Source organism: Myotis yumanensis, unplaced genomic scaffold (genome assembly GCF_028538775.1).
Source record: "Myotis yumanensis isolate MYYU_CA2020_CCGP unplaced genomic scaffold, mMyoYum1.0.hap1 SCAF_9, whole genome shotgun sequence".
Taxonomy (NCBI): Eukaryota; Metazoa; Chordata; class Mammalia; order Chiroptera; family Vespertilionidae; genus Myotis; species Myotis yumanensis.
The window spans coordinates 24,368,097-24,389,546 of NW_027223760.1; the positions used below are offsets into that span (position 1 = coordinate 24,368,097).

At 41.5% G+C, this 21,450-nt stretch overlaps 1 protein-coding gene across 3 annotated transcripts in view; it reads left to right on the forward strand.

Moving 5' to 3' along the window:
* Nucleotides 1–21,450, forward strand: part of MKLN1 (muskelin 1) — a 323,342-nt gene that overhangs the window by 9,525 nt on the left and 292,367 nt on the right. Inside the window, exons 1-2 of one of the 3 annotated variants that reach the window (XM_070423907.1) lie at nucleotides 12,976–13,052; nucleotides 14,999–15,122. The exons of 1 other annotated variant lie outside the window; for it this stretch is intronic. The gene's annotated coding sequence lies outside the window, so the exon portion shown is untranslated. Of the gene's footprint in view, nucleotides 1–12,975; nucleotides 13,053–14,998; nucleotides 15,123–21,450 lie in introns of those variants that run through there. One more of the 3 variants, XM_070423908.1, reaches the window with a different exon arrangement.

Below are 21,450 nucleotides of genomic sequence, written 5' to 3' on the forward strand. Positions count from 1 at the left end.
TGATGCCTGGTAGAGAAGGTTGGGGTGAAAGTGAAAGCAGAAGTGACATGATCACAGGAACATACATCAGGCAGCCCAGACAGTTGTCTTGCCTTTGCTTCCCTAGTAACCAGCTGCTGGATTGTCTCAGGAGCTACACTTGTAGGTCTGGCTCTCCAACCTCCCCAATACTTAACTTCCAGTTCTAATGGGGAGAAAGTGTATCAGTACAAACCCCAGCATCTTGCTTCCTTCCAGTTAGGTAGCTGTGAGCCTCAGACACCTGTAGCTCCCTGCTACTATGCCTCCCGCTACTATGTTTATCCAATTCTGGGTTTCCACCTTGACCTCCACACTTCAGTCTCTGGTCATTCTGCCTTGTATGACAGTCCCTCCCGGTAGATTTGGGACCCTGTCCTGAACCCTGGCCTACTTCACCATGACTCTGACATCTTATTTAGCTTATCTCTAACCAGTCCTCTTCCCCAGAGGGTTGTGTGCTACTGCCCACACCCCTGTTGTAATCCCCTTAAACTATGGTACACAGGTGGCTTACCCTTCATACTGGACTGTTCAGTATTAAAGACTTCCTGAACTTGATCTTGGTATGAGATATCAAGTCTTGCACAGCTCGACTGCCTTAATCCAAGCCAGCTTCTGTATTCACGACCCCTGCCCTGGGAGTACTCCCCACACCAGTCCTGGCTCATGCTCTCAACCACTGGCCATGTGTTGTCAACTAGTCCTAGCAAGACTTGTGATCCTGTTATGGCAACGTCAGGAATGCTTTCCCAATTCAAATGACAAAATTACTGGCACAGGGCCACAATTTAGAGGTAATGGAGAACTTTTAACATCTACGGACAAAATCATTCTGTGGAAAATGAGCATCAAATAAAGTTAGCATGACTTCAATTTAAACTAATTGCTTAGCTCTGGGTGATGTGTCTCTGTTGGTTGGGCCTTGCCCTGTACACCACAGGGTTGGCAGTTGGGTTCCTGGTCGAGATGCGTGCTTGGGTTGCGGGCTCAATTCCTGGTAGGGGATGTGCAGGAGGCTGCTGATTGATGTTTCACTCTCACATTGATGTTTTTCTCTTTCTCCCTCTCCCTTCCTAGGAACCCTCTCTAAAAAGCAATAAAAATATATTAAAAATAAATAAAAATAAACTAATTGCTCTTTGAATAGGTACAACTCTTCTGTGCTTAATTCTAGCCAGCTAAGAAGAATGTGTTGGTGAGGTACAAGTGACAAACAACTTAACTTAAATGACCACGGCATCCTTGAATTGGTTATAGCCAGAGAGGCAATTCTGTACATTCCAATATGACCCAAGGAAGACTTGAATAAGTTGAGACAAAATATGGACATGGGGCTCTGTCTGGCCAGAAACTAGGAAAGTGCTCTCAAAAGGAGTAAAATGACTTAAAACTTAAATTCTTATAAAGCCAGTAATTTTCATGAAGAATAGGGAGCATCTGGTAAAGATCAATGTGACTGCTCAAGAAGTGTTCTGATAAGTTCGTATTTTTATTTATTTATTTTATCCTCACCCGAGGATATGTTTACAATTATTTGAGAGAGAGAGAGAGAGAGAGAGAGAGAGAGAGAGAGACATCAGTGTGGGAGAGAAATGTGTATCGGTTGCCTCCATAAGTGCCCCAACTGGGGATTGATCCGGCAACCTAGGTATGTGCCCTGACTGGGAATTGAACATGCCACCTTTTTGTATAGGACAGTGCTCTAATAGAGTCACATGACCAGGGCCAAGCTTGAATTTTTAAAGGATATGTACAAAAGGTAGCAGTTAGGGTATAAAACAAACCTCGAAAGAAGGGCTCAAATCTGTGAAAAGAATGCCAGAGGGCTAACATCAAGAGACAGCTAGGACAGTGATGGCGAACCTATGACACGCGAACTCATTTTTTTGGTTGATTTTTCTTTGTTAAATGGCATTTAAATATATAAAATAAATATCAAAAATATAAGTCTTTGTTTTACTATGGTTGCAAATATCAAAAAATTTCTGTATGTGACACGGCACCAGAGTTAAGTTAGGGTTTTTCAAAATGCTGGCACGCCAACCTCAAAAGGAGGTTGAGCTAGGATCTATGGAAAGTACTGAAGACAATTCATGGTTTTTTGTGTGTTTGTTTTTGCTTATGAGTATAGTAAGAATATTATGAAGATGAGGTAGTGCTATTCAATGTTAATCATTAACTGAAAACCAGAACCATTCCATTATAGCATTTTCTAGATTCTAAGAATCAAGCTTTTTTCCTCATATTTTTTATAGTTTTAAAATAAAAAAATATCTTTTTTTAAAATATAGTTTTATTGATTTCAGAGAGGAAGGGAGAGGGAGAGAGAAATAGAAGCATCAATGATGAGAGAGAATCATTGATCGGCTACCTCCTGCACTCCCTCTATTGGGGATTGAGCCCACAACCTGGGCATGTGCTCTTGACTGGAATTGAACCAGAGACCCTTCAGTCCACAGGCTGATGCTCTATCCACTGAGCCAAACTGGCCTGGGCCAGAGAATATCTTCAATAGATATGCTTGAGAGTTATGTGGCAGTACTTGTGGAGAGGAGGGCTCTAAAAATAGTAATTAAATGGTGATGCATTATATAATAACTAGAGGCCCAGTGCACAAATTTGTGCACAGGTGAGGTCCTGCTGCCTGGGCCGGCTGGGGGGAGGGTACCCAAGCAGTTGGCGGGCTGACCCTGCCCCCTGGTCGAACTCTGGTGGAACTGGGTCGAGGGGACAATTTGCATATTACCCTTTTATTATATAGCATCTTTAGAATAGAGGGTATATGGAATTCTTTTCACTCGGCTCTTCTAGTATTAATCCCACTTTGTGTCCTAAAAGTGGCAGTGCTGTCAGGGGCCACCAAAGGTAAGAAAGAGTCAGAAAGGAATTTGGAGGCCACAGTCAGAAGTGTGATGCCCGTGGAGGGAGCAGGAAAGGGTGGATGAGCACTACTGAAGAATGGAAGAGTTGCAGATGCTAGAGACAGGACTGAAACAGGAAAGGAATACTGTGGTCAAACCTCTAAGAAAGGGTAACAAAGAGACCATGGCTGACTTGCAGAAGCCAAGTCACTGTCACAGAAGGCATGGGGAAGGTGTCTTAGTCAGTTTGAGTTGCTGTAACAAATACCATAGACTGGGTGACTTAAACCAAAATGTTTACTTCTCGTAGTTCCGGAGGCTGGGAAGTTCACCACCACGGTGCCAGCAGATTCAGTGTCTGCTGGGAGCCCACTTCCAGGTTTGCAGAAAAGGACCTTCTTGCTGCCTCCATACATGAAGACAGAGATCGTGTCTCTGGTGTGTCTTCTTATAAGGATACTAATCCCATTCATGGGGGCTCCACCTAATTAACTCCCCAAAGCCCCACCTCCAAATATCATCGTATTGGGATTAGAGTTCAACATATGAAGGGGTGGGGGCGGGGGGAGAGGGCACACAAATGTTCCATGAATAGCAGATAGAGAGAGGGGATGTGTGTTGAAAAAACCAGGCATGGTCAAGATGCAGGGAAGGATAAAATAACTGCTACGAAGATACTCAGGAACAATATGGAAGAGGGGGTCAGTGGATAATGGCGTGGGCGAGGCAGAACATTTTGAACTTGACTAACATGTGGTATGTGGATAGGACTGGGCCTTGCCTCTTCTGAATCACTGTGGTGATTGACTTAAAGCCCCAGGGCTCCAGGGTCCACCTTGGTTAGCTCCAGTTGACCCAGGGAGGGCTCCTCTGAGAATATGTTTAAATCAGGATATGGGTCTGGGGTCACAAACCAGGAAAAAACATTACCAAATGACAAAGTGGTAAGATCCTGAGTTTAAAAAAAAAAAAAAAAAGTCCAAATAAGTAACCAGAGAACAAAGTAGCCAAAAGATAGAGACTTTACCAGAATAAACTCAGGGGAGAGTAGAAGTGTGGTCTAAGCCTACTGGATCTCTGAAACCTATGTTAAAGAAGGAATTTAGCCCTGGCAGGGTGGCTCAGATGGTTGGAGTGTCGTTCCATACACCAAAAAGTTGCGGGTTTGATCCCTGATCAGGGCACATACGGTAGGCAACCTGATGGATGTTTCTCTCTCACATCATTGTTTCTCTGTCTCCCTTCCTCTCTAAAATCAATGAAAATGTATTCTCAGGGGAGGATTAAAAAGAAAAAAGGAATTTAGAGAACCTAAAGATCAGTAGGCCATGAGAAAAATGTTCCAACCACATTTGATTAGACCTTTAGAAACTGGTACACTCAGGTGGCCCCTATGTAGCTTTAATATAAAGAGATTAGTACCTAAGGAGGGACTATGTCTTTTCATGATTTTAACTCTAGTTTCTACCATGTTAATAGTGGTAAAATAAATGAGTTTTCAAATGGCTGAGTATTTGTCATTTTCTATTAAAAACAATTATCTTGATATTTAAAGATATAGTCCTTACCTTAGTTGTCTTCTCATATGCATCTCCTTTCCCAGCTCGTCGTGTAGCTCTGGGAAAGCAGACTCCTCCTTTATCTCAGGAGGTAGGGCATGAGGTCCAGGCTAAGCCAACCAGTGAATCTGTACCACAAACAAAATAAAAAGCTAAAGGAGATATTCTAGATCATAAAAATATATATGTAATAGTGTCCTTAATATATAAAGAGAGCTTAAAGGCTTCTAAGAAAAAGACATCTCAAAAGAAGAATGGGTAAAAACTTGAAAAGGCAAAAAGAGAAAAAGGGATTCGATTAAAATGAAAAAGGTCCAGTCTTACTAGTAATTGAATAAATGCAAATTAAAATAAAACCAAAAGTCTTTGTGCCTAGTAAAATGTCAGGAAATTTAAAATGATACCTTGCATGGGTAAAGATGCTGGGAATAAGCACCCTCATATAATCTTGGTCATTTAAATTGGTCATGCATTCTGGAGAGCAATTGGCATTGTATATAAAAAACCTTAACATGTGCAAACTATTTAACACGGTAACTTCATTTTAAGGCTTTATCTTAAGGAAACAAACCAGAATCACTCACAAAATGTAATGTAAAAGAATACTTAGTATACTATTCTTTACAATATTGAACACTCGGAGATAACCTACTATAAGTGTCCAAAGGGGAGTATTGCATAAATTATAATGAATTCCGATGATGAAATTTATTCATCCAGTAAAAAGCAGATTATGGGAAAGTGTCCTTACAGCAGAAAATGTTGGTCATTTATTATTAAATATATTTGCTCAGAAAGAAGACTGGACAGTTACACAGAGACACATTAATAATGATGATATCTTGGTAGTGGCATTACAATTCATGTTCTTCTTGGTGAGTTTTGAATATTTTAAACCCACTCAATAAACAAATGTTGCTCTTTAAGTCAGGATAAAAAAGAAATTTAAGCCAAAAAGGAAGCCCAAGGTGAATGAGGAGGGAGAAGAGAGAACTTCTTATTTTTAAACGAGTTTCAAACCTTCTGATCCATATAAACTACATCCTGTGGTAGAAAAAGAGTTTCCAGATATTATCAGAGACATGCTATGAGGAGGAGAAGTATCATATGGCTGGAATTAGATGAATATACCTATTATTAGAAAAGGAAAAGGGTTCCAGAACCCACACTGACAAGCTTAATTTACTTAGGAAAACAGAGTTGGTATCAACAGGAGGCAGCATGGGTTCACGTAAATCCTTCCAAACTACACTCATCCTCCATGTCCCCCATATGCCCTACAGCATGTGATCCTCACCCCAGACTCTGACTATTATTAGTCCCTTTATACTGAAGCTGAGCTGAGGCCAGAGCTGTGACTTGCCCAAGGTCCTGTTTGAAAGATTACAGACATATTGCTCAATCCTGACACTGGACAGAGGTTTTCATGGGATCCTTGTATGTGACATCATGGAACATGGAACAGGATATTATACAGAATTTTTAGTAGATGAAATGATTATACCCAAAAGTGTGGATTAAAAGAGCGTTGTTTACCTGGAGGTTTCTAGTGGTGATAATACCTTCTCACCTATTGAGTACTCGTGATATGCAAAGTTCTCTGCAAAAGTACTTTCTGTCACTTCAGTTAATCTTCCCCAACAGAAACAGGCACTGTTACCGTCCCCATTTATAGACAAGAAAACCAAGGCTCGGGATGGCTAATGAACTTGCTTCTGATTAAACAGCTCGTAAGGAGGAAAGGTGAGATTTGTTATAGAAAGTCTGTTATTTAAAGAGCCGATATGTTTAACTATTATACTAACGTGGCCCTTGGCTCCTGTTCTGCTCAACTTGGTTTTTTTTTTCCTCTTTTATTAAAAGGAAAGTGTATTGATCCTTAGTAATGATGTAAAACCCATATTTCTGCTAAGAATACAAAGCAGAGAGAGCAGAAGAAAAGGAAGGCAAGTTAAGCAACATTTAGTGAGCTCTCCTAACGCATTACTAGTACGTACTGTGCTGCCCTCCTTTCAGCCTCCTTTCATGTCCTTACACTTTGTAATGTAAATATGATTATCTCTCTTTTCACTGATAAGCAAGTTGAGCTGGGAAGAGATCCTGACGTGTCCAAGGTCACTGGGCTACATAACAAAATCAAATACTGTTTCATTTACATCTGTCTGACTCCCAAGACTATTGGCCAATAAAAATCAAATGTAAACATATAGTATTTAGTGGGAGAAAATGCAAAATCCTGCAATTGGCTTTAAAAAGTCAATGTTATAAATATAAGAAGTGGGAGATCTAGTCAACATTTCAAGTGCAAAAGGTCTGAAGATCTGGGTTGATTGTGAAGCACCATGAGTCAGTGGTATTACTGTCAGAACACTCATACAGTCTCAGATGGCATAAACAGAAGAACTGTGTCCCGGAAAAGGGTGAGAATGCTCCTACTGGTGTGTGTACTGCTTGTACCAGATGAGAATTGTGATTAATTCTGAGGGCCTCATTGTAAAAGGGACAGACTAGGCTATGGATCTCCAGAGGAGAGCAGCCAGCTAATAACAAAATATATACATACATACATGCAGGTATACATACTAGTACATAAAGATTGGATTATTTCACAAAAGTTAAACAAGTGAGAAAACCCAAGAAGTAGCTGAAAAACATCTTCAGTTAGCTGAAGGGCTGCTAGATGGAAGAGATTCTTATATTGTATAAGAACTGTAGGATAGAGGATAGAGAACTGTGGTTAGAGGGAAGCAGATTTTTGGCCAATAAATGAAAAACCAAAATATAAATGTGTCTTGCATATCATTTTAGGCACTGAAAAGCCAAGCCCAATGCTTCAGACATAGCAGGTACTCAACAAATATATGTTGAACTGAATAAGATGTTCAGTTGTTATTCAAAAATGCAACACCATTGTCTTGTGGGGTAGTAAGCTCCCAAGAGATGTTTGAGCAAAAGCTAGGTGTTGTCTTAAAGACCCCCATCTCATTAAAAACAATGCTGACACGTTGCCCAACCCTACCTTCTTCCAAGCTATTACCTGCATTTCCCACAGCCAAACTTCAAAGAGGAGTCTTCACTCAATCCATTCCTGCCTGATTTCCAACTCTAGAAACAGTGCTCTTCAGACTTAATGACCAAACCCAATCTTATCACTCATCCTACTCCAGGGAGAAGTGCTGGCCATGTCTTCTTTGAAGGTCTCATCTCCTTTTACTTTCAGACCTCACTCTGCCCCTGTCTCCTGCTACCTCTCTGACTGCTCTTGCCCAGTCTCCTCCCCTGACTCTTCCTCCTCTGAGAGCCACCTGCGTGCTTTTTTCCAGGGTCTTGTTCTTGGCATTCCTCTCACTGTTTGCCCTCCTCGGGATATCCCACCCATTCTGAGCACTTAGCTACCACTGGGCACTGACTTCTGAACCTCTGTATTCAGTCCAAACGTCTCTCCTGATCTGCAGCCCTGTCTTTCATTCACACCTAGATCTCCTATAACCATAATAGACTGGCTACTCATCTTCCCTGTTGATCTTAGTTAATGTCATTACACTTCAATCTTATCTCTTTCCCTTACTGCCAGACCCCTGTCTAATCAATAAATACTAGAAGCCTGGTGCACAAATTCGTGCACCAGTGGGGTCCCTTAGGCTGGCCTGTGCTCTCTTGCAATCCAGGATCCTTGGGACTCTTGCAGTCCAGGAATCTTGCAAATCCAGGACTCTTGCAAACCGGCTGCCGGTTTCGGTCTGATCCTTGCAGGCCCGATTCCTGCAGTGGACCTCTAGTATGCATATAAGATCTTTGGTTAATCTCTTCCCGTCCTCTCCCCTCTGCCCTTCCCTCTGAGATTCATCAGTCTGTTCCATGTTTCCATGCCTGTGCATTGAGCATCTGCCCCCTGGTGGTCAGTGCACATCATAGCTACTGTTCCAAAGGTCAAACAGTCCAACGGTCGCTTAGGCTTTTATATATATAGAAGATGTCATCAGTGCTACTTCTAAATCTCCCTTGGACTACTTTTCATCCCACTACTGCTATGGTGATTCAGACCTTAATCTCTTCCTCAGTCTGTTACAGTGGCCTTCTAAGTGGGTTTCCTCGCTGGAGTCTCCCCTTAGTCCAGTTCAGCCTGCTGCAAAAGTTTTATTTTTTTTAATATGAATCATCACAACTCCCTCCTATGTAAGAATCTTATATAATAAAAGCCTGACATGCTAAGTGTCCAACAGTGTGACCATTTGACCAGTCACTATGATGCACAATGACCACAGGGGGCAGACGCTCTGACTGTTAGTTTAGCTTGCTGCTGGGGCCTAGCTGATCGAGACTGGGTGAGTTGGGCTGGACATGCCGTGGAGCCCTCCCACGGTCCCTCCCTGGCCCTGATTGGCTCCAATTGGGACTGGGCGAGATGGAGTCGGACATCCCGGGACAAATCCGTGCACCGAGTTGGTTTCGCCGGGCCTCTAGTCTCTTATAATTACTTACTATCTTATAATTACTTACTACCTTAGCTGTAAATCAAGGTTCCCTTCAATATGGTTATAACTTACCTTGTCTGTCATTTTTAGCCTGCACCACATTTTCCCTCTTTTCTTGAACACAGTTGGCCTTTTCATACCTTTGTGCTTTTTCTCATCTTATTCCCCTAAGAATCTTCTCCCCTTGACCAACTCATCTCCTCCTACAGTGCCCAATCCAAATTTCAGCACTTTAGGAAAAGAATCTTCTTCAGCTTCCAAGTCAGACTTCGGGCAAGAGATATGATATTTAAAGCAATGGACTGGGTGGGCAATCGTAGATGACCATGCCCAAGGGGGCCCCCAACATTCAGAAATCAGGAAGGACCCAGCAAAAGAGACATAAAAGGAACAGACAATGAGGTAGGAGAGAAGCCGGGTGGTATGAAGTAGCCAAATGAGGAAAATGTTTCAATAAGAAGGGAGTGACCATTGGTGCCACAAAGCTGCTGAAAGGGCAATAAGATGAGGATGGATAATTGATCACTGGATTTGACAACATAGAGGTCATTGCAACCTTCACAGGCATGTTTTCAGTGAAGTCAGGGGGTGGAGCACAAAGCTGATTGGGTTGGCTTCAGGAGAGTCAGTAATGAGAATGTTGATGTTTCTTGAATGGGTGAAGTATTGGATAATTGAAGAAATGATGTCTTAACCTCAGAGGGAAGACAGGGCAGGGTGGGTGGGAAGAGATCAAACAATGAATTTGTATGCATATATGCATATCCTGTGGACATAGACAATGGGGTGGTGAGGGCCTGGGAGTGGCAGGGGCTGGGGAGGACGGGAGCAGGCTGGAAGAGGTGAATGGGGGGAAAAGGAGGACCTATGTAATACTTTCAACAATAAAGATTTTAAAAATTAATTAATTAAATGAGAGCATAAAAAAAGAAAAGATATGATGTCTTAGGATTTCATAATTAGGCACCAAAACAGGTGAGCTATTTTGAAATATTAGAATTTTGAACTCTGAAATTTTTCCAGATAGAAATTGGGATTTAGTGATGCAAACTTTTTTTTTTAATTGACTTTAGAAAGAGAGAGAGGAAGGGAGAGAGAAACATTGATTTGTTGTCCCACCTGTTTATGCGTTCATTGGTTACTTCTTGCATGTTCCCTGACCAGGGATCAAACATGCAACCTTGGCATATCTGGATGACTCACTAACCAACTGAGCTACCTGGCCAGGGCGCAAAGCTTTTCTTAAGAGACAAGGAAATTAAAAGAATTTCGAGGCAGTAGGGTTAGTCTGGGAGAAAGTTCTGTATGAGTTCTCTAGCGGTTGCATTTTATCCTGGGACCCACTTCCTAAAGGCCTTCATGCAGAACTTCTCAGAGGCTTCAGGGAAGAGCTGTCCCTTCAGGGACTTGGTGGAGGATTTTCAGAGCCTATTTCAGAACATCTCTTGCTAGTTTGTGGGGGTGCTAAGAAGCCTATAAGGCTGGTTCTCATTATTTTGAGTCTGTGCAGCACCAAGTATGAATGGTTAGAAAGAGGTGAACAGGATAAATCGGATCCATCCAACACACTGCATTTGAAAATGTTGTATTTGGAAGGATTTCTATATAAAATTTTTATACTGAAATAATAACAGAGATGGGCTAAGTGATCACCTTCATTTGATAAGTAGGTAGGCTGTTCTTACCTGTCATCCCCTAGAGTAGAACAGCTATGAAATATAAAGAATACAGACCTTGGGTAGACCAGACCCTGCCTTTGATTGTGTGCTGTTTGATTGTGTGCTGTGACATTCCTCAAATACAGTTTCAGAAGGCACATTGATGCCTGAAATACACAACTGCCCTTCTTCCTAGCATGCTCAGCTCTGGGAACACCTTCTCTAGGTCTTCCTCGCACTCTCCGACAGAGGCCAATCCCCTCTCCTTGCTCCCCAAACCATTTCCCTGTGCGGCTCCATCTCCACACCTACCCACACTGAGCTACAGTTGTTTACTCTTCTGGCTCCCTCATTCAACTGTGAGTTTCCTGAAGTCAGTGATTTTGTCTTCTTCCTATTTTTATCTTTAGCTTCAAGAATAGTGTTGTGCATTTTGGGCACACAAGCAATGTTTGTTGAGTAGATGCATGAATGCTTAAGAGTGTGAATGAATGAATGAATGAATGAGTAAGTGAGTGAATGAATGAATGGAATGAATGGGTATATGAAAAGATCAGAAAAATGTTAACCCCCAAATGGAAGCTAATACAAGCATAAAAGTGTCAATGACTTTACATGTATGCAGAATTTATGCATCTAATGGTACTTTCCAAATCCTATTGAGATGGTGAGACCTTGGCAGCATACATAATGCATAAGAAGAGGAGAGTGATACACACATCGGCTGATAATATGTGTGGCACAAGATGATGAGAATGGTGCTGATTAAAATCAGAGTTCGAGGATAGGAATTAATTGCTTTTGATCTAGATTTGTTGAGCACATGAACATTTTGGTTTTAGTTATTTCTCTTAAGCAAAGTTATTTCATTTTAAAATTTAAGGGTAAGATACACCTTAATAGACATGTTTATCTAAAGCATGGCTTCATTGGAAAGAAAGAAAGAAAGAAAGAAAGAAAGAAAGAAAGAAAGAAAGAAAGAAAGAAGACAGCTATTACGCTTCTAAAATGGAAGTTACATTGAACCTGTTATTTTATTCCCACATGCCTCAGTTTCTTTCATGCAAATTTGTAAAATGATGACAGCCCTTACTAGTATTCACATGATAAAAGTGTTGTTACTGTAAATTAGATCGTATAAAATGGGTTATGATGTCTTCTTTGAAAGCTAAGCACTATACACAAATGAGGTATTATTATTTAGTTTTTCCTTTTTGATCTCATTAAATGAGAATTAGATGGAAACTCCCCTTCAAGCACTATCCAGTGGGTAAATGATTATTGACTTGAGTGAAATGAAAAAAAAACAAACACAACACAAAACACTTCAGCTGTAAACTCAGTTGGTGCAGCTTAGCTAGTCCACGCACAAGGCAAAATTATTGTATTTATCTATGATGTTTACCACTATCCTCTATCTCCTCTTTGTGCTCTAATCACAAACTGAAGACGGTTAAGCCTGTCAGTTCAGTCATAGTGTGCATTTTAGAGAACATAAATATCCTGAAATGATTACAAGTTAGAAATAATGTTTCAACTAATCAAGCCATGCAGCTAGTTGTGTGATTGACTCAGGGCCTAAATGAACACTGTCAGGCCTTTACTTCAACTCCTGGTTCTTAAGCTTGGGAACCCTTTCAATGAGTTGCTGCTGACGCTTCCGTGCTATCTTCTGTTATGAAGGCAGGAGAGGGCTTGTGAAAATAAGGTTTGGGGAAATGTTGTGAATGCCAGAAACTTTACTTTGTGTGATGAAGGCATGAGAATGAAAACAGTACCATGGAAGGATTCAGGATTACAGAGCTGGTGGGGTATACACCCCTGGCCAGCATAATTGCACCTGGCCTCTGTGTGCGTAATAGCGTCAGCCCATTTCTAGTTCTTGGTCCCTGCACTTGACTGTCCCAGCTCCTCCCCCTCGGCCAGACCCCTTACAGTGTTCATCCGTTATGTCTTGGCTCACCTTCAGTCCTGAGGACTAACCTTCAGCATTACTTGCACTTGTGGTCATCTGTTTTCCACCTGACCCATTTATTTTGGCTTCTGGATTTTGCTCACAGAGAACCCCTGCCTGACTGGATAGTTGTCTGGCCAGCTGTGGGGCCAGCTGCCTGCTCCCGTCTCCAAGGTGACCAAACTCCTCCTCCCTCCCTGTAACTGGCCCAGTGCATGAGCTACGGCAATAGGTGAGCGACGGTGACAACGCAACAAGTGCTTCTGACCAGGTTTCACCTGTGACGATCATTTCATCCGTGGGCTGCTCAGGTGCCCATTCATGCACCACATGGGCCTTAGGTCCTGGAAGCCTGCGTGGACCTGAGGGATCTAGTGAAGGGATGCGTGTGGAAGAAGACTTAGGAAGAGAGCATGAAAGGCAGACCTGGTTTACTCCACAGTTTTAGCCGCATCCCGCACTGGTTGTGAGATGCCTGTCCATCACCCAGGCCACGCCTCCCAAGAACATCTCCATGTGGTCCGGTGAGTTAATGGAAAGGTGGTGAGGGAGCCTTCACGGTGGCCCCATTTCCCTATCCTTGAGAAGAAAACCCAGGGATGGTGTCTTCCACATTTAAGGCAAACTTTTAAAAACAGTTGTCACCATTCATTGGTTCCATTTGTTCAACTCACTATGACCTGGCTCCTGCCTCCACTGGCCCTGCTTCTGGCCAGCAGGTGCTCACCCATGGCACTTCTCCGCCTTTTTCTCATCTGATTTCTTGACAGCACCTGCCTTTGTTGACCACAATCTGTTGGAAACGTGCTTTCTCTTGTCCTCTGTGATACTTCACATTCCTGGTTTCCCTCCTAACCCTCCGGCTGCCCCTCTCACTCTCTCTTCCAGGGATCCTTCTCTGCCCACCTTTAAGCTTTGGTGTTCCTCTGGGTTCTCCCCTGAGCCCCATCCTCTCCCCCAACATTCACCCAGGGCATCTCCTTCATCCCTTTGGATTCTATTGTTGCCTGTTACGTACTGGTGATTCCTAAACCTGTATCCTCAGACTTTTAGATCAAACTGCCTACTGCTACCCTGAAAATATTCCCCAGGAACCAAACATGACCAAGGCTGAACTTGTCCCGTTCTCCCCCAAATCTCCTCTGTTTTGTATTTGTATTTTCGCTGTCTCAGTGATAGCATTGTCCACACAGCTGTTCAAGTCAAAAATCTGAGCTGCAGTCTTGTCTTTCTTCCCTTTAAAACTCAAACATTCTAGCAATCACAGTTTCAGAAGAATCTTCCTCCTCTGTGACGTGGCTTGTAAGGTTATGAGTAATTTGGTCCCACAGACTTTCCTGGCTCATGTCTGACTGCTCTGCCTCAGCTGTGCCGGGCAATTTTCAGTGCTCAGATGCTCAGCATGCACAGCATGCATCTGTCCCCTTCAGAACTTGCATCCTCAGAAAGAGACCTGCCTCCCCTCGCTACTGGACAGACTCCTTCACACCTTGTAAATCTTTGTGTAGAAAGCACTCACTTCCAATTCCCCCAAAGTTATAGCTCTGGGTGCTTTTCTCTTCATAACACACTGCTTTCTCAGAGCTGCCTTTTCTGGCTACTGTAAGGTCCCTGTAAGCAGGGACCATACTGTCCCCATTCACCTTTGCATTCCTAACACCAACAAAGCATTTGGTACAAAATAGATGCTCAGCAGAGATGAATGAATATAAATGTTAAAACTGTCACTATATGGAAGCAACCTAAGTGCCCATCAGTAGATGACTGGATAAAGAAGATGTGGTACATGTTATACAATGGAATATTACTCAACCATAAAAATGAATGAAATCTTACCATTTGTGACAACATGGACCTAGAGAGTGTTATGCTAAGTGAAATAAGTTAGTCAGAGAAAGACAAATACCATATAATTTCACTTATATGTGGAATCTAAAAAACAAAATAAATGAACAAACAAAACAGAAACAGACTCATAGGTGCAAAGAACAAACTAATGGTTGCCGGATGGGGGATGGATTGGGGAAGCTGGATGAAAAAGCTGAAGGATTCAGAAGTAAAAATTGGTAGTCACAAAATAGTCACGGGGATATAAACTACAGCAAAGGGAATGTAGTCAATAATATTGTAATAACTATATGATTCCCAGTGGGTACTAGACTTATCGGGGGGATCACTTTGTAAATTATATAAATGTTTAACCACTATGCTCTACACCTGAAACTAATGTAAAATAATATTGAATGTCAACTGTAATTGGAAAAAATCTTACTGTGAGAATACAAAATCAATTTCCAATCATAGGGTGCAATTAGGATTTTACTAAACAAAGATTTAACAAGTCTCTCTAACATGAAAAGGACTAGAAGATTAAAGCTCTTTAGAAGGATTTATTAATGTTAGAATCATGAGCAGAGAGTAGCTGATAGAGGTAGATTTCAAATCGGTCCCTTATGGGCTTCTTTTCCAGAAGTCAGAGTCCAGGCCCTGGGAGCCGTGTCTGGGGCCACCCAAGCACTCCATCCTCTTGACTCTCCATAAACGATTGGACTCATAACACAGTCCATACTTGAGAACATGGGGCTTGGAATAAGGTAAGAGTTAGTTTTTCTATTATTTCCCTCCCTATTATTTTAGTCTCCAACCATATAGTATACTTGTATAACAATAATTCTAAAATTCTCTCTCTCGAGTCCTCATCAGGAGGTGTGACTCCTTCCCTGCTAGCCTCGCTGGTCTCACAAGGTTTGAATATCCTATGCACGTGAAGAAATGTTGTGAAGTCTCTTGAGGAATTATGTCCTTTTGAATTTTTGTATTTCATGACTATTTAAATTCTTCATCATTAATCTCGATTTTTCCCCAGTATAACTACACATAGAGAAAAGTGAGTTTTGAGGAATCAGAAAGACTTGCTGCCCACTCTGGGACACCTTCTGGGCTAGATGCACGCTCAGAATGCAAGACATGAGCAGGGCAATCAAACTTCAAAACAGCTCTGCATTATCCGTACTGTCTATGGACAGCCCCACAATCCACCCCCACAATTAACCTTCTCTAGCCCCTTACCTGCTTTAGTTTTTCATTTAAAAAAAAAAACAAAACAACCTTAGCATTATGTATTGATCTTCTTCTTTATTTATTTAAAAAAAAATTTTTATTGACTTCAGAGAGGAATGGAGAGGGAAAGTTAGATAGAAACATCAATGATGAGAGAGAATCATTAATGGACTGCCTCCTGCACGCCCACTGCTGGGGATCGAGCCCGCAACCCATGCATGTGTCCTTGACCGGAATCGAACCCTGGACCTTCTGGTCCACAGGCCGACGCTCTATCCACTTAGCCAAACCAGCTAGGGCTTATTTGTTTATTCTTTATCTATTCTACTAGAATGTAAGCTTCATGAGGTCAGGGATTGTATGTGTGTTTACCACTATGTGCTTAGCATTTGGTACATAGTAGGCACTCAATAAATATTTGTTGATTAAATAAATGATGTCTTTTTATAATTTTGAAGTGGCTGATGCACATCTAGATCTCCAGGGATCTGTGCAAGTCTGGTTTGCAGCCTCGTCGCCCTTAATGTTTTATTGATGATGAAGATGATAACATTGATGTCATGCTGAACAAGCCTAGAGATGACACACAACTAGAAAGAATAACAAATAAGATGGATGATACAATCTGGATTCCCCTCCCCTGCAAAGTGTCAATGAATCACATCTATACATATAAAAGGCTAATATGCAAAGTGTCCCCCCGGGAGTTCGACTGAGAGACCGGAGTTCGATTGCTCACTATACGTGCGCTGACCACCAGGGGCAGCATGGAACGAAGGAAGTCCCAGGCCAGCAGCCAGCAGCCAGGGAAGGGAGGCCTTGGCTGGCAGCCAGAAAGCCCCAATTGGCCCTAATCGCCGGCCAGGCCTAGGGACCCTATCCATGCATGAATTTCATGCACCAGGTATCTAATTTCACTATAAAGTCAATGGGGACAAATATAAAGTACTCAAAGATCCCAAAATTTAATTATACAAGTACAGATAAAGGGTGAGATGACCTACAATTGCTCACATAGGAAGGTTTAATCTCCTATTGATTATGAGTAAAGGATGAATCAACACAGTGTGATGGAACTTACCAAAAAAATCAATCTTTTTTTGTGTTAATAGAAATATAGTGTTCAAGTAGGAAAGGCTCTCTAGTGCTCACTGGTGATCAGGCCACATTTGTTCTGTTTTATGAATTCTGATCTTCAGCCTTTAAAGGAGACATTGATAAGTGAAAGGTTTTTCAAGAAGATTAAAAAGGGATAACAAGGCACCTGGTAATCAGTGTCATATTGGGGACGATTAAAAGAGCTAAGTTTGTGTGTGGGTGTGTGAGGAGGAGGGTGATAGCCAGGGCCATCCTGCACAGGAGAGACTAGATTTCTTCCGGGTAATCCCAAATGACAGATCGAGACCCATGAGTGAAAGGTGTAAGCATGTATATCATAACCCACTAGAATATTCAACAATTATATTTTCCCAGCATTCAAGTGGACAATTTCTAGAGGTTGTAAGTTCCCTGACCGTGGTGGTATTCAAGCAGAAGCTGGGCATTCATTCACACCCCACTCACTGAATACACTTGTGATGGAAGTTCAAACACTGGGGTGTTTGGATTGTGTTCACCACAATAGCAAGCACATGAGTGCTTATTACTTGGCAGGTACTATAAAAAGTAATTAATGTGGGTTGCTATTTTTAATGCTCACGTCAATCCTACTAGCTCCATCTTATGTATGAGAAAAGTGAGGTTTAAAGAGGTTAGGTAACTTGTCCAAGTTCTTACACTTTGTAAAAACAGAGCAAGAATTTGAATTTAGGCAGTTAGATCCCTGACCTTTATTATTCTGTAAGGGGCTCCCACTTCTAAAACACCATTTGTTCCCACCCTGAGGTTCTGTTTGTAGTAATCAAACCAAGGAGCTTATAATCTCTAGTTGTAAATAATTCTATAAGTAAGTAGGTCCCTCCAATACAGTATGTGGGAATTAAATTAGACGGGGCATTTGCCACTTGTGGTACACTATGTGGAGCCCAGCATAGGACCTGGCACACAATACGTGCTCAGTGATTATGTATTAAGTAGAAAGAAGGAGTGGATGCAACCACACAAGCTGCATTCGAAATGACAGAATCTCAATTATGTTGTGGCTGAAGAAAAACAAGTACCTTTTGGGGTGATCTACTGAGGACACTTGGCAGAAAATGATAATCCATCATTCTTGGCAAAGCCGTGAGAATTCCTGCTCAGGCGTTTGGACAACATTCATTTAAGCAAACATTTATTGAGTACCTGTCCTGTACCAGGTATGTGCAATGTGCTGAGGGTGAAGAGGTGAATCAGAAGATGCAGCGTTAGTGGGGGAGATGGACGAGTAAGCAAATTCTTATGATACAATGTGACGAGTGCTATAGCAGGTGTGTGTGTGTGTGTGTGTGTGTGTGTGTGAGAGAGAGAGAGAGAGAGAGAGAGAGAGAGAGAGAGAGAGAGAGATCTGTATGGGCATGATTTAAGTATTATAGAAGCATAGAGCAGAAAGGAACTAACTAATTCTACTAAGTTGAAAGAGTTGTTTCATACTTGATTATGTTTTTTGAATGACTGCCACATGCATTATATGAGTTTATGACCATGGGAAGTTGTGACCCCTTTTTGTACAGAAGAAGAGGTGAGGTGAATTCCCCGAGGTCATGCAGCTAGTGGCAATAATTGCAGACATTAACTGAGTGCTTAGGATACCTGAGGTCTGTGCTAAGCCCTGTTAAGACATTTAATCTTCACAACAATTCAGTGAGGTGTTATTGATATCATCACCATTTTACAAATGAGAGAACCGAGGCACGAGATTTAAGTAACTTGCCTAGAGTCCCATAGCTAGAAAGTGGCTTTGACAGGCACACATTTACCCACTGCATTACATTGCCTTTAACTTGTGCCCTGAAGAGGTGGAACTCACACTTAGATTCTGACTCCAAGTTCAGCTTCCTTTCCAGTGACCTTGCTCTTTAGCAATATTGCATCCAGATGAAAAGAAATGGGGTGTGTGTGTGTGGATACAAGCAGAGAGTGCGTAGGTGAGGCATCCCTGGAAGTGACCGGGAGGGGCACGGGTAAAATCGGGATGACACATCAGTTGTGTATGCAGGGTTTCTCAGGGCAGCCAGAACGTGGCCTGTTGTTCTCCAGATCGGCGGTCTGGGCTCCAGGGACTATGATTTGTTACTCATGGGAACAAGCCACCAACACTTGCCCCGAGGCCTTTTAAAATCTAGTTTAAATTTTTCTAAAAGAAGAAAACAAGATGTAAAACATTAAGAATGAAACAAGTTAAATTCAATACCTTATATATAAGCAAGAACAGAGATACAGAAAAGGAGAAACGAGGCACATAATTGCTTAAATTGTCCCAGCTTTCTCTCCGTAATAAAAATTCTTGGATTGAAAAATACTCAATCTAATATTACTGTGTCTTAATAATTAAGCTGCGTTGGCTCTGTGGCAGATCTCAGAAAGAATTGCTATTCAAATGAATGAACTGGATTACCCTTCCCTCAGCAGTTACAACTTCAGCTAATGTGGACATGACCTATGCGATCAAACCTACTGCTTTTTTAAGACATCCACCTCCCATAAATGTTGGAGATCCGGGCATTTAAAAATCAACTGCAAGCTGGGGTTTCTGTGTTAGGTGGAGAGGCAGAAAAGGTCAATGTTCTTTGGCCTTCTTTCCTTCAGAGCACGTGGGGTGTTTTGGTTTTGTTTGGTTTTTAGAGTTTTGTCCATGTATAGAGACCTGGTAGCTTCAACTGATTACCGTGGCCTTTGTGTTTATGGGTTTCTGTTTTCTTGGCTTCAGGTCCTCGGAAACATTTGTTTTGAAGGTGGCAGGAGAGTTAGTCATGTTTTATTTTTGTTGTTCCTATTTATTTTTGAGATCCTTTAGTTCAAGTCTACTTCCAAAGTATTGTGTAACTGTATTTACATCTCCACAAGTAAAATATTCCAGTAGTCACTTCTAGCACAACTTTATAGGAATAGTTAATGATTTGATGCCTAGTTGATGCCCATCAGAACGAGTCTGTAGCATGAGAAGCAAGAACAAGGGTATGCATTGGAAAATTATGTTTGGGATTTATAACTGGACTTAGCATTTAACATGTGAAGTTTCAAGTTTCTTTAGATCAATTATTTTTGAGTTACCAAGCAGCCAAATTCTTATAAACATATTTTTCCTTTCCATCACTGAGTCAACAAAAGCTGGAAAACTCTTTTCTCACATGTTCCAGTCTTTAACTCAGCCTGAAGGTAAATTGCTTTTTAGAAACCACATCCCAAACAAACAGTTTTTCATGAAGTTATGAGTAAATGAATAGAGTGGGCCCTACTGGCATTTGGGATGTACGTCTAATTAGAACTCTCCGTATTTCAAACATATAATTTACTAAAGTTGGGGTTTTTAATTCTTAGCTTTGAGTCCGTCGGGATGAAACAAGTGACCCTTGGTGGAAATATGTCAAGAATCAACTTTCTCAGGTTGACTTTTTGTTTGCTGGTCACCAAATCGAAACACTGTTTATGCCCGGGCTTACAGATGTCTGGACCTTCTACACTTTGTTATAAGATCAAGGCAGAAAGCTAGCTCTGCTTCGCTGCTGTGAAGAGCAGATTGACTGTCCCTTCTCCTTGATGAGAGAGGCTCCCTCCCAGCTGAGCCATTGTGGCTGCGATAGGAAGCACATTGCACTCGAGTACATCCAGAGTGTAGGGGAGGCGGAGACTTTACAATTAGACGGATGACTGTCTGCCTTTGAACTGACTTCACGTACTTTCTGGTGCAAAGCTTGTTAGGCACCAAGAACTTCTACACACGCTCTCAATCATCAATGCTCATATACCGAAGTGGGGACACAAGATTTGCAATCAACTAGCTCATTGTGTGACCTTGAACAAGCACCTTAACCTCTCTCCAAAATAACTATTTCTCAGGGTTATTGTTTGTAATCAATAATTGAGACTGTAGATGAAAATACTTAGGAAAAGCCTGGCATATCGTTGCAAGTGGGGATTGAATTTATGGGAAGTGTATAACAATCCATGGAATCTCAAATGGACCCAAATCATTATCTGCCTTCAGCCATTTTTCTAAATTAAAAAATGTCACTTCCAAACAAATAACTACATATATCAATAACTTTGTTTTAAAGTCTACATTCAGAACAAAATGTTACTTTTATGATAATCTGCTAACATATTTCACAACAACAGCTGACTACGGTTTCTTTAGGAGAAAATTGCATGTGAATACAGAAGGAAAATTGGATAAATGAAATGTCTTTATTTCAAAATAAATGAAGAAGGGATGGTTATCTGATTAAAGATAATTCCCATGATGGCATAATTATATACCATATGTAATTATAAAACATACAGTACTTGTTTTTGCCTGGCTGGTGGTGCTCAATGGTTAGAGCATCAGCCTGTACACCAGAGGGTTGTTGGTTCAATTCCCTGACCCCATCAGGCATATTCAGGAGGCAACCAATCAATGTGTCTCCCTCACATTGATGTTTCTCTCTCTCTTTCTCCCCCCCTCTTTCTTCCACTCTCTCTAAAAATCAATGGGGGCGGGGGGGAAGACATGTTTTTATAACTTGGTTTTAAGTTTTTACTGACCTTAAAGGACTACTTTTCTCATAATTGAATGGCAAACCCTGCAGTACCAGTATTAACTATTAATATGTTAAAAATACCCATTAAATATTTTTTCTTTAATTGCATCTACTGTCATGGCCTTGCATTTATTTCAGCGATACAAAGAGAGTTGTTTAAACTCTGTGTTCTCTCTGCATATTAGAGAGACAGAAGCGTTCA